We start from the raw sequence: 12,106 nt of genomic DNA, 5'->3' as shown, positions 1-12,106 counted from the left end.
CCAGTCCAGCAAAATGTGCCCGTGGTAGAATAAAACAGCTCATTTGGTACACATGCCTACCTTACAGTTGCTGCTGTATAGTGCCTTTCACTATCAGGGCTACTGCTCAAAGTTTTACAAAACAGCACATGGGCAGTAAACACGAGACAGGTGCCAAGGTGCCCACCTCTCCACACACCAGAAGGCTACTTGTCCCACAGAACCACTCACATCACCAGACTTTTCCTTAGAAGTGTTTGTCTGAGGGCCTCGTCAACATTCCATTCTTACCACTGAGGGACTCCAGAGGGGGCAAAGAGGGTAAGGGCATTTAGAAATGGCAGCCAGGTTTACCCAAAATGGGCCTTGATAGTAAAATGGAGCAAAGGTCATAGAAATAGATGGTAAAAAAAAAAAAAAAAAAAAAAAACTTGGCGCAGGTTAGGTGGCATAGATGCAGTCAGGGTGCCCAGGTTGCCATGGAAATTCAAATTCAGACAAAGTGCCCGATCACGTCATGTGGCCCTCCAGTCCCCACTAAAGAGACCACAATGTGTGCCCTTCATGTTCTAGAATGGTATTTGGGTGGCCTGGTGGCGTAGCAGGCAGCACACTGCCCCACAGTAGCATTAGCCTAAATCTGGCACGTTCTCCCAGTGTTCATGTCTAAGTCCACCCGTTTGCTGTTAGGCTACCGAGGTCTCTAACTTGGCGCCCGTTAGCTTTCTTTGAGTCTGAACTGTGTTACACTGGCATCCCACCCCGTGTTTTCCTGGCACTCCTGGAGATCACAGGATGGATGTGAGGAAAGACCTGTGGTGAAAGGTGCGATATGAGAGACGATGCCTACGCACCACAAGGCTCCAGACTCAGATGTGAAGTTTCCGGCCTGACAGTAACGGGGTCAACAACGCTCTCTCGTTTTACCGAAATGTGGAGGGAGGGGGCAAATGCCCATCTTTGCAGTCCTTTGGTCCTTAGCAGATGGCACTAGTAGTTTTGGATGAGCTGGAAACGTCTCGACTAGTGCTGTTCTTCAAACGATGGGACTCAACTCAACCACTAATCTGCGACCCAGTAGCCACCGGTGGGTGATGAGTTGTCGTCATTTAAATTGGAAGATGGGCTGCTGTGGTCCATGAAGTGGGTTGTGGCGGGTCGCCCCTCACGACGCTCGTACTCGATCCCCCTTCTGCAAGTTCACCAAGGCCGCTCTGATGATCCCGCTCATTTCACTAAGGGGTGAATTCGCCAGGTAGATCACCTTCTCTTGGTGGGCTGTGAAAATATTTACGTGGGAAGAACTGGGTCTGGAGGCTGGTGGGCTACACAAGGCATGGGACACTTTTACCTTTTGACAATTACCTCATCAAAAATGTGCCCGGGGTCCATGATCGCCCCCCCCCCCCAATTATTCAAATGATGGGATCCTGGAGGGTGCCTGGCACCCCTGGACACCTGTCACTTATACCCAAAGATAAATGTGCCACTACAGTCCAGCAGACTGTGCCAGTGGTAGACTCAAATGGCTCATGTTGCACATACCACAGGGGTCAGTGACTCTGTATAGCGCCTTTCACTGGGAGCGTTAACTTTCAGCGTTTTACAAATAATATAAACCGCGTGTCGGCAGTAAACACCAAAGGCAAGTTACAAGGTGGCCACCTTTCTACCAACCGGAACTGGCCCCTACCTAATGCCATACAGGTGGCCAAAAGTTTTCATCGCATTGAAGACCCCCTGTCCTGACCACAAGTGGACTCCGGCTGTAAAAAATGGCAGTTGGGTATTCCACAACGGGGAGCGAGGGGCGTAGAGACTGATGGGGCACAGGTGGACAATTAATATTCAAGAGTACATGGGTGACAAGGTGACTTTAAAGGTGGCACAGTGCCTGACACCAACACACTTGTTAGCTAATGTGGTGCTGGCACATGTTCATACCCACACTCTCCAGCTGCCCTGGTAAGTTGCACTAGTAAGGGCACTAGTTTGGGTGAGTCGAGTCTGGCCCCTTCTGCACTGACATCCCACCCAGGGTTGGCATCCACTTTTTGTGACTCTCCTAAAAGCCCACCCAGGTTTGCAAGCAGGATGGAGGTAGAGAGAGATTTATGATGAAAGGAGCTATATAACAGACAGTGCCCACGTGCCACAATGTGCCCGCCCGTGTTGGGTTGCTAGGGTGGCAGCCCAGATTCCTCCTCTCTGTGTTTCTCTCTTCCCGACGGAATGGGCCCACGAGTCTCCTACCACACTGGAGGCCCTTGCAGGCAGGCGCTTACACCCGACGTGCCATGTGACTTGGCGTGAGCCCTGAGCGGCACACATGCCTGATAAATGCATCAGAACTATTGAGTCAATTAGCTGACATCAGGAGAATAATGTTTTCCTGGCAGCGGACGCGCATACTTTGAAATATTTTTTCTTTTCGAGAGGGGTGTGTGAGGATGCGATTCAGGAAAACAAGCCATGAATCACGAGCCGTTTCCAAAGAGCCTGGCATGCTGTCCGAGACTCATAGGCTGTTTATTCGATCAACTCGTCAGGATGGCACGTCCAAAAGCAGCTCCCTGAAGGTCATGAGCGCTGCCCTGCTGGAGGTGTTCATCACCAGCTCACCCCTGGCCTGGCAGGAAAAAGTTCATCGGGGAGACTGGGACTGGCACGGCAGCCTCTGCATGTGCCAATCAGGAGGCTGCCAGGCACATCACATTGCTCAGCCACGTGGCATCCAAAGAAACAAATGAGATTTAAAGTTCATAGCCAGCCCAAGGCCACCAAACAGCCAGAGATTGTCACTTATGCTGTGCTTGTTGGATGTCTAGCCACGCTCTGGGCAGCAGCTGCCCACCATTACACCAAGTTCTTTGCTCTCCAGTTTACCCACTGTGGATGTGGAAAGGGAAAAAGACCAAAGAAAAGCCACAGGTACAGAGCAGGACATGGCGGGCACCTCATGCAATAAGGAAGACAATCGTGGGCTATGGAGGAAGCAACGAGTGCCAGGAAGACTGAAGACCACTGGGGGGAATCAGCTGAGCAGGATGAATGCCATGTTGGGTAAAATGAGGGAGTCAGCAGATAAAGGAGCAGATGAGGTTTGGGGTGGGCGGGTGAAAGGCTCAGGGGGCACAAGAAAGCCCATGAAGGATAATCGATGGACAACAGACATATGGAGGGAGGTGCAGAGAGAAGGAGAAAATCTGAGTGATGAATCAGTGGACAAAGGAGGAAGAGGAGGAGAAGGAGGAGACGAGTTTGAGGGCCAGTGAAAGGCTCTGGGGGGTCCAACAATGAATGAAATGAAGACAAGAGACATCAGAGGAGCGAGGGGGGTCAGCAGACAAAGGAGGAGATGTGGTTCAGGGTGGGTGGGTGAAATGCTCAGGGGGTCCAGCAAAGTCCAAGATGGATAATCAATGGACAATGGACATATGGAGGGAGGTGCACAGAGAAGGAGAAAATCTGAGAGATAAATCAGTGGACAAAGGAGGAAGAGGAGGAGGAGGAGACGAGCTTGTGGGTCAGTGAAAGGTCTGGGGGGGTCCAACAATGAATGAAAAGAAGACAAGAGACAGACAAGAGACATCAGAGGAGTGAGGGGATCAGCAGACAAAGGAGGTGAGGTTTGGGGTGGGTGAAAGACTCATGGGGTCCAACAAAGTCCAAGAGGCATAATCAATGAAAAGAAGAACAGGAAATCAATAAGAGAAGCTGACAGGCGAGGGATCATGGAGGTGGGGATGGACAGGACATCAGAGGAGCAAAGGGGGTCAGCAGACAAAGGAGGAGATGTGGTTCAGGGTGGGTGGGTGAATTGCTCGGGGGGTCCAGCAAAGTCCAAGATGGATAATCGATGGACAATGGACATATGGAGGGAGGTGCACAGAGAAGGAGAAAATCTGAGAGATAAATCAGTGAAGAAAGGAGGAAGAGGAGGAGGAGAAGACAAGCTTGTGGGACAGTGAAAGGCTCTGGGAGTCCAACAAAGTCCAAGAGGAAGAGGAAAAGTAAAACTATAAGAGAATGGGAAGGACATCAGAGCAGTGAGGGGATTAGCAGACACGGGAGGAGATGAAGTTCAGGGTGGGCAAAAGGTTCAGGGGGTCCAAGAGGGATGGAAAGAGGAGAAGGAAGGCAAAAGAAGCAAACAGTTGGGGGGAATTATGAAGGAAGGAACGGGAAAGAAATCAGAACAGCATGGGGATCAGCAGACAAAGAACAAGACAAAGGTAAGGGTGGGCGAAAGGCTCCAGGGTGGGGTCCTACAAAGTCCAACATGGATAACCAAAAGAAGAAGGAAAAGGAAAATGATAAGAGAGCCAGATAGGTGAGGAATCGTGGAGGTGGGAAGGGGAAGGACATCAGCAGACAAAGGAGGAGGTGAGGCTCAGGGTGGGTGGAAGGCTCAGGGGGGGTCTAACAAAGTCCAAGAGGCATAATCAAAAGATGATGGACATAAGGTGGGGGTACACATGGAAAGGATCAAGAACACCCAATGAGGAAATCATGAGCAGAAAGAAACAAAAAGGCACCTGAGAGATAAAAGGAGGAGGAGGAAGAGGAGGAGGAGACAAGATTTTTCCTGAAGAGCTCTGAAAGGTCCTGCAAAGTCCAACAGAGTGGATGGAGGAACAGGAAAACAATAAGAGAAGCAAAGAGGTAAGAAATTAATGGGGGAGGACTGGATAAAATTTGGGAGTGAGGACACCAGGGGGCACAGTGACCGAGTGCTGGTGAAGGGTCCATGAGGAACAACAAAGTCCAAGATGGACAACCAATGGATGGTGGACTTACAGCTGTTAAGTATCTAAACAGAGCGGGTGCCATGAAGGACAGAGACTGCAACTTGAGACCTCCTGAGTGGTTCTTCAAATTGGCACAAAATCCTGAGAAAGCCATTGAAGGTCATAATGTCTCGATTTGCTTGGTACAAGATACTCGGAGACGTGAAGCGGGCAATGTCTAGCAACTTTAGAAGGAAAAGGACCAGAAGAACAGGCGTTGCCACCGAAGAATCAAACACCAAGGTGACTTTTAACCAGAAACTTGCCAGCTGAAAGAGGGTGACATCTGCACACGTGGATAAGGAAAAGTAAGAGGACCTAGCAGGTGACCTTTTAACCCATCGTGTTGGCCACCCTGTCACTACCCAATCTGTGCCCCCACCCCGCTTAATGACACTACCCGCTCAGTGTCACACTTATCTGACGACGAATCGCCATCCGAATGCACTGCCCATTTGCCCCCTGCCTGATTTACATCCACACCTGTTACCTTTCACGATTCACGTGTCTTATTTTATGACATGAATCAGCAGCCCGCTTGGGCGTCATCTTCGGATTGTGGCCGAGTTTGTTTGCCAGCACCCTGAAGGAATATTTTTCACCAGAAGGAGTTAACTCAGCCTGGCAAAGACGGGAGTGAATTGGAAACGCCACGCATGGCTGCCACCTTTATAGTGCTGTCATTGTTCACTTTGTGGTGCAGCAGTTGGTACGTCTGCATCAGGGCTCTGAACTCCAATCTCAGCTTGTGTCTGCTCACTATTCTACCCATGTCTGTTAGATTAGTGTCGTGTGATGCCATGGGCAGCAGACTGGCACACTGTTTAGTGCTAGAGCCCCACAGCTTGGGGGTTCCAATTTTGAATATCAATGCCATGATTCTCTGGATGGAGATTGCACTTGCTACAAATATCTGCTGCATTAGTGCCATGTGAAGGCATGGGCAACAAGGTGGCACACTGTTTAGTGCCAGTGTCTCACATCTCCAGAGCTCTGAATTCAAATCTCTGTTGAATTCAAATGTCTGTTGGATTAGTGACATTCACTAGCATGGGCAGCAGAGTGGCACACTGTTTAGTGCCAGTGCCCCACAGCTTGAGGGTCCCAAATTTGAATATCAATTCCATGACTCGCTGGATGGAGTTTGCACTTGCTACAAATGTGTGTTAGATTAGTGCCATGTGAAAGCATGGGCATCAGGGTGGCACACTGTTTAGTGCCAGTGTCTCACATCTCCAGGGCTCTTATTTCAAATCACATCTTGGTTACTCCGTAAGCTGATTTTGCACATTCTACCCATATGTCTGTTGGATTAGTGGCATACAACAGCATGGGCAGTAGGGTGGCAAAGCGGTTATTACTGCTGCCTAACAGCTCCACGGTCCTAAATTTGAACATCAGCCCATCATTCTCTTGATGGAATTTGTAACACGTCTGCTGGAATAGTGCCATGTGATGGCATGATCAGCAGGTTGGCAGCAGGGTGGAACAATGTTTAGTGCCAGTGTCTCACAGCTCCAGGACTCTGAATTCAAATCTCAGCTTGTGTTTGCTCATTATTCTACCTATGTCTGTTTGATTAGTGCCTTGCGATAACATGGGCAGCAGGGTGGCACACTGGTTAGCACTGCTGCCTTACAGCACCAGGGTCCTGAATATGAACATCAGCCGTTCATTCTCTGGATGACATTTGTAACAAATGTCTGTTGCATTAGTGCCATGTGAAGACATGGGCATCAGGGTGGCAGTGCCTCATAGCTTCAGGGCCCTGAATTCAGATCTCAGCTTGGTTCCTCCGTAGGCTGAGTTTGCACATTCTATTCATATGTCTGTTGGATTAATGCCAAACAACAGCATGGGCAGTAGGCTGGCACAGCAGTTATCAGCTGCCTAACAGCTCCAGGGTGCTAAATTTGAACATCAGCCATCATTTTCTGGATGAAATTTGTAACACATGTCTGTTGGAATAGTGCCATGTGATGGCACGGGCAGCAGGGTGGCACATTATTTAGTGCCAGTGTCCCACAGCTTCAGGGTCCCGATTTTGAATGTCAGCCCCATCACTCTGTGGATGAAGTTTGCATATTTTATAAATGTTTGTTCAATTACTACCATGTGATGGCATGGGCAGCAGGGGGGCACATTGTTTAGTGCTAGTGCCTCAAGGCTCCAGGGCTCTGAACTCAATTCTCAGCTCGGTTACTCTTTAGGCTGAATTTGCTTAATTCTATTCATGTCTGTTGGATTAGTGCCATGCGATGGCATGGCTGGTAGGCTGGCAGACTGGTTAACACTGCTGTCGTACAGCTCCAGGGTCCTGAATCTGAACATCAGCCCCGACACTCTCTGGATGTAATCTGTAACACATGTCTGTTGGAATAGTGCCATGTAATGGCATGGGCAGCAGGCTGGCACATTGTTTAGTGCCAGTGCCTCAAGGCTCCAGGGCTCTGAACTCAATTCTCAGCTTGGTTACTCTTTAGGTTGAATTTACTTATTCTACTCATGTCTGTTGGATTAGTGCCATGCGATGGCATGGCTGGTAGGCTGGCACACTGGTTAACACTGCTGTCGTACAGCTCCAGGGTCCTGAATCTGAACATCAGCCCAGACACTCTCTGGATGTAATCTGTAACACATGTCTGTTGGAATAGTACCATGTGATGGCATGGGCAGCAGGCTGGCACATTGTTTAGTGCCACGGCCTCACAGCTCCATGCCTCTGAATTCAATTCTTAGCTCAGTTACTCTATAGGTTGAATTTACTTATTCTACTCATGTCTGTTGGATTAGTGCCATGCGATGGCATGGCTGGTAGGCTGGCACACTGGTTCTAGCACTTCCTGCCCCACAGCTCCAGGGTCCTGAATCTGAACATTAGCCCAGTCACTCTCCAGATGGAATTTGCAACAAATGTCTATTGGAGTAAAGTCATCAAATGTCACGAGCAGCAAAGAGGCACAGTGGTTGGCGCATAGAGGTTCTGAATCTAACCCTCTGCCCGTTTACTTGCCCACTGTCCCTGTGCTTGTGGGATTTGTTTTGTTGGTCAGCCATCCTGTGCTCTTATTTCTTTTCACCCTGCCCAGTGTTTGCTTTGCTGCTGCCATTGGTTATTCCGAAGGTTTGAAAGTGAAAGGACGGAGGGTCCAAACTGTGAAAGGTGCCAAGCGCAGTGGAGACGCAGGCAGCGAAACAGAAGGACTTTGGCGTGGAGCTCCGGTGCCGCCAATTCTGAGGCTCAGGTCACCTCGTCATCATCCGGCGCTATATGAGCTCATTTGCATAAACATTTTCCGTACCAGGGCACTGGAGCGAGACGCATCTTTCAGTTCTGTGAGCCTCGAGGAAGCAATAAATGAAAATAATTTCCAGAGCCGGCCTCTTAGATGGAATTTTCCAACGTATAAATTCCTCGGCTCCGTCGTTATCGTCTCTCCAAAGGTGATTCTGATTAAGAGGAGACGTGGAGGCCTGTCTGGCCGGCTCGCTTGCCCCCGAAACGTAGAAGTGCCACTCAAGCCACACTAGCTGCCCCCCCCCAACAACCCCCCCCAAATGTCACTGTGCCGACCGGCGCTCCGCTCTGGCGGACCAGCTGCTCCATTCCTACCATATTAGCTCATGTGGCAGGCGTCCCGCTGTGGTCGTCTTGGTTGAAACCCCAGCCTGAGTTTGGGAGAAAAGGCTTGCTTGTTTAAGATGGAAGGAATTAACGGTTTCCCAAAATGTGAAAATTGGGTGGGCACAGGAGAATATGGAAAAAAAAAAAAAAAACTGGGAGAAAAGATGTGTGAAAAAAGTCAAAACATTCAAACCAGAAAATCTGCAAAAAAAAAAAAAAAGTCTAAAAAAGAATTTCAAATGTTCTTTGTGTAATATAGCGCCTTACACAACTGGGGATTGAAATGGCAGCACATTGGGATTGGGAGTCCAGACCCGTTATTCACTATGGCACCCTGTGTTGAAAACAAGGGGAAGACTTATAAAAAAAATATATATTTTTTAATATAGCGCCTTTCACAGTTATTACGAGAAATCATGAAAAACATCAGCGAGAATTTGAGCAAATAAAACAAGGGGGGGTCTCACGGAGTCCATTTGTGCAGGCTGTGTAGTGCACTGGACGTGACACAGTGTGACCCCGAGCAGGTCACGTCACCTGTCTGAGCTCTAACACTGTAAGTGGCCATCAGCCCAACAGGTACAGTCATATGAAAAAGTTTGTGACCCCCTCTCAGCCTGCATAATAATGGACTCTCCTTTCAACAATAAAGATAACAGTGGTCTGTCTTTCATTTCCTAGGAACATCTGAGTGCTGCGGTGTTTTCCGAACAAAGATTTTTAGTGGTGCAGTATTTAGTTGTATGAAATTAAATCAAATGTAAAAAACTGGCTGTGCACAAATGTGTGTCCCCTTGTCATTGTGCTGATTTGAATGCCTGTCACTGCTCAGTGCTGATTGGTTGATGAGCTCGTTAAGCCTTCATAGAGAGGTGTGTCCATCATGAGATATAAAGGTATTTAAGGTGGTCAATTACAAGTTGGGCTTCCTTCCCTTTGACTCTCCTCTGAAGAGTGACAGCATGGGATCCTCAAAGCAACTCTCCAAAGATCTGAAAACAAAGATTGTTGAGTCTCCTGGTTTAGGGGAAGGCTACAAAAAGCCATCTCAGAGGTTTAAACTGTCAGTTTCAACTGTAAGGAATGGAATCAGGAAATGGAAGGCCACAGGCACAGTTGCTGTTAAACCAGCAGGTCTGGCAGGCCAAGAAAAATACAGGAGCAGCATATGAGCAGGATTGTGAGAATGGTGACAGACAACCCACAGATCACCTCCAAAGACCTGCAAGAACATCTGGCTGCAGATGGTGTATCTGTACATCATTCTACAATTCAAATATCTGTATTGCAGGGTGATGAGCAAGAAGCCCTTTCTGCACTCATGCCACAAACAGAGTCGCTTGTTGTATGCCAATGCTCATTTAGACAAGACAGATTCATTTTTGAATAAAGTGCTTTGGACTGATGAGACACAAATGGAGTTATTTGGTCAGAACAAAAGCGCTTTGCATGGCGGAAGAAGAACACCGCATTCCAAGACAAACAACTGCTACCTACTGTCACATTTGGTGGAGGTTCCATCATGCTGTGGGGCTGTGTGGCCAGTTCAGGGACTGGGGTCCTTGTTAAAGTCGAGGGTCGGATGAATTCAAATCAATATCAACAAATTCTTCAGGATAATGTTCAAGCATCAGTCACAAAGTTGAAGTTACGCAGGGGTTGGATATTCCAACAAGACAATGACCCAAAACACAGTTCAAAATCTACAAAGGCATTCATGCAGAGGGAGAAGTAGAATGTTCTGGAATGGCTGTCACAGTCTCCTGACTTGAATATCAGCGAAAATCTATGGGATGATTTGAAGCAGGGTGTCCATCAAATTGAACTGAACTGGAGAGATTTTGTATGAAGAATGGTCAACAATACCTCCATCCAGAATCAGACACTCATCAGAGGCTATAGGAGGACAGCGTCTAGAGGACAAAAGAAGGCTCAACTAAGTATTGATGTCATATCTCTGTTGGGGGGCCCACATTTATGCACCTGTCTAATTTTGTTATGATGCATATTCCATATTTTCTGTTAATCCAATAAACTTAATGTCAGTGCTGAAATCCTACTGTGTCCATGAGGCATGTCAGATATTAAAAGGAAGTTCAGCCAATGAGAAACAAAAATGCAAAGAATTAAGAGGGGGTCCCAAACTTTTTCATGTGACTGTAAATGTAATATAGCGCCTTTCACAGGGTCCCAACCACACAGCATGAAGACCACTACAAAAAGATACTGAAAGGGCACCATGTCTGTGACGCGGTTTTACTGTCCCCAGCAGACTGTGGAATTTCGGGGGGACTAGCCAACTGCACCCCCCTCTGAAACTTGCAAATGTAAATAAATACATCAAATCTTCCACTTGAAAGGCGCTATATCACATAAAGAATGACTGATTTTCAACTTAGCATAACACCCTCTCTGTGTGGAAGGGGGGGGGGGGTTGGAGCCCACCCCAGTGGCATCGGGAGCAATGCGGGAACCAAACCTGGATGGGGTGCCAGCTCACAGCAGGGCGGGCCACTTCTTCACACACATCCGGACTGGCACAAGAGAAGTGCGCTCATGCCCACAGTTACAGAGAGAGGGCAATCCTGTGAATGGCAGTGATAGAAATAAAGAAGCACAATCTGTGCTCATTTTATATAGTGCCTTGCCACCTCTGAAGTAATGACTGCTTGGGTCTGCTTCACACTGCCACCAAAATACGCAGCTACTGTGTAATCCACTTTAGTGCCAACTCTAGGGATGGTTGTAGGGCATACACAGGGTGCATATTGAGTTGGCATGTGGGCAGAAAAGCCACAGGGTCAAAGAGAAAAATAAAATGCCACCGTAAGCAGAGTGGCATTCAAACTTAAGCCTCCTCAGAACGATGAGCCAACATGCTGCCCCCCGCATATCATTTTATGAGGGTCACTCGTGGTTGCTAGGGTGGCCTTGCCACGGCGCTTTAGGGTGGTGACTCTGAAAGGTGCTATTAGAAATGCTTGACTTGTTTTTTTAAACGTTTGGATTTCAGTTTCCTTTCACTTCTATTCCCACTTCTATTGGAGCAGCTTGTCTGTGTGAAAGGCGCTATATTAATTAACGAGTAGCTGATTCTGCCTCGAGACAATAAATTAGTGACCAACTGATTTGTGAGATGACCATAAAAAAGATGACGATCCAAAAAATAAAGCACAAAAGCACCCACCAGATAGGAGTCAGCCGTTTTATATAGCGCCTCCCACTCACTACAAACCCAAGGGGTCATTAAACACAAAGCGGGAATAAACGGCACACACGCCACTTTGGTTATCTCTCAGTATCCTAATTCTATGACCAAGTGAGAACGCACCCGCCTGGATCTGTCAGGAAACAGCATTTCTAACTCTGCTCCAGAGGCCCACCATGCCACCCAGTCTGCCATCCCTGCAAACCATTTATCAGAATATCTGGGACTTCAACTCGTCTCCATTTTTGGTCGCAAACCCACTTTTAGGATTTCAGCCGACGGAGCCGAGTGGTTCACTTGAAGTTCAAAGGCAACATAAAGTAGAAGGGCTGAACATGTGGGAAAAAAATCACCTAAGGAAAGGGCGATGGATGAAAGGGGACTTCCGTTTAAAGACAACTGACCCCCCAGCCCCCTGACCCTCAGCCCCCACCCAACAACCACCAAGAACAAGGGGCCAAAGTCTGAGTGAGCCCAGCGACGTCTTACAGGAAGATAAACATG

The 12,106-nt window shown here is 48.1% G+C and overlaps 1 protein-coding gene across 3 annotated transcripts in view; it reads right to left on the bottom strand.

Annotated features, from left to right (window-relative positions):
• ralgps1 (Ral GEF with PH domain and SH3 binding motif 1) overlaps positions 1-12,106 on the bottom strand; it is a 347,167-nt gene that overhangs the window by 109,514 nt on the left and 225,547 nt on the right. The gene's annotated exons all lie outside the window — the stretch shown is intronic.

Source organism: Erpetoichthys calabaricus, chromosome 9 (genome assembly GCF_900747795.2).
Source record: "Erpetoichthys calabaricus chromosome 9, fErpCal1.3, whole genome shotgun sequence".
Classification (NCBI taxonomy): Eukaryota; Metazoa; Chordata; class Cladistia; order Polypteriformes; family Polypteridae; genus Erpetoichthys; species Erpetoichthys calabaricus.
The sequence above is the reverse complement of the archived record's forward strand: the minus strand, read 5'-3'. Positions and strand labels throughout refer to the sequence as shown.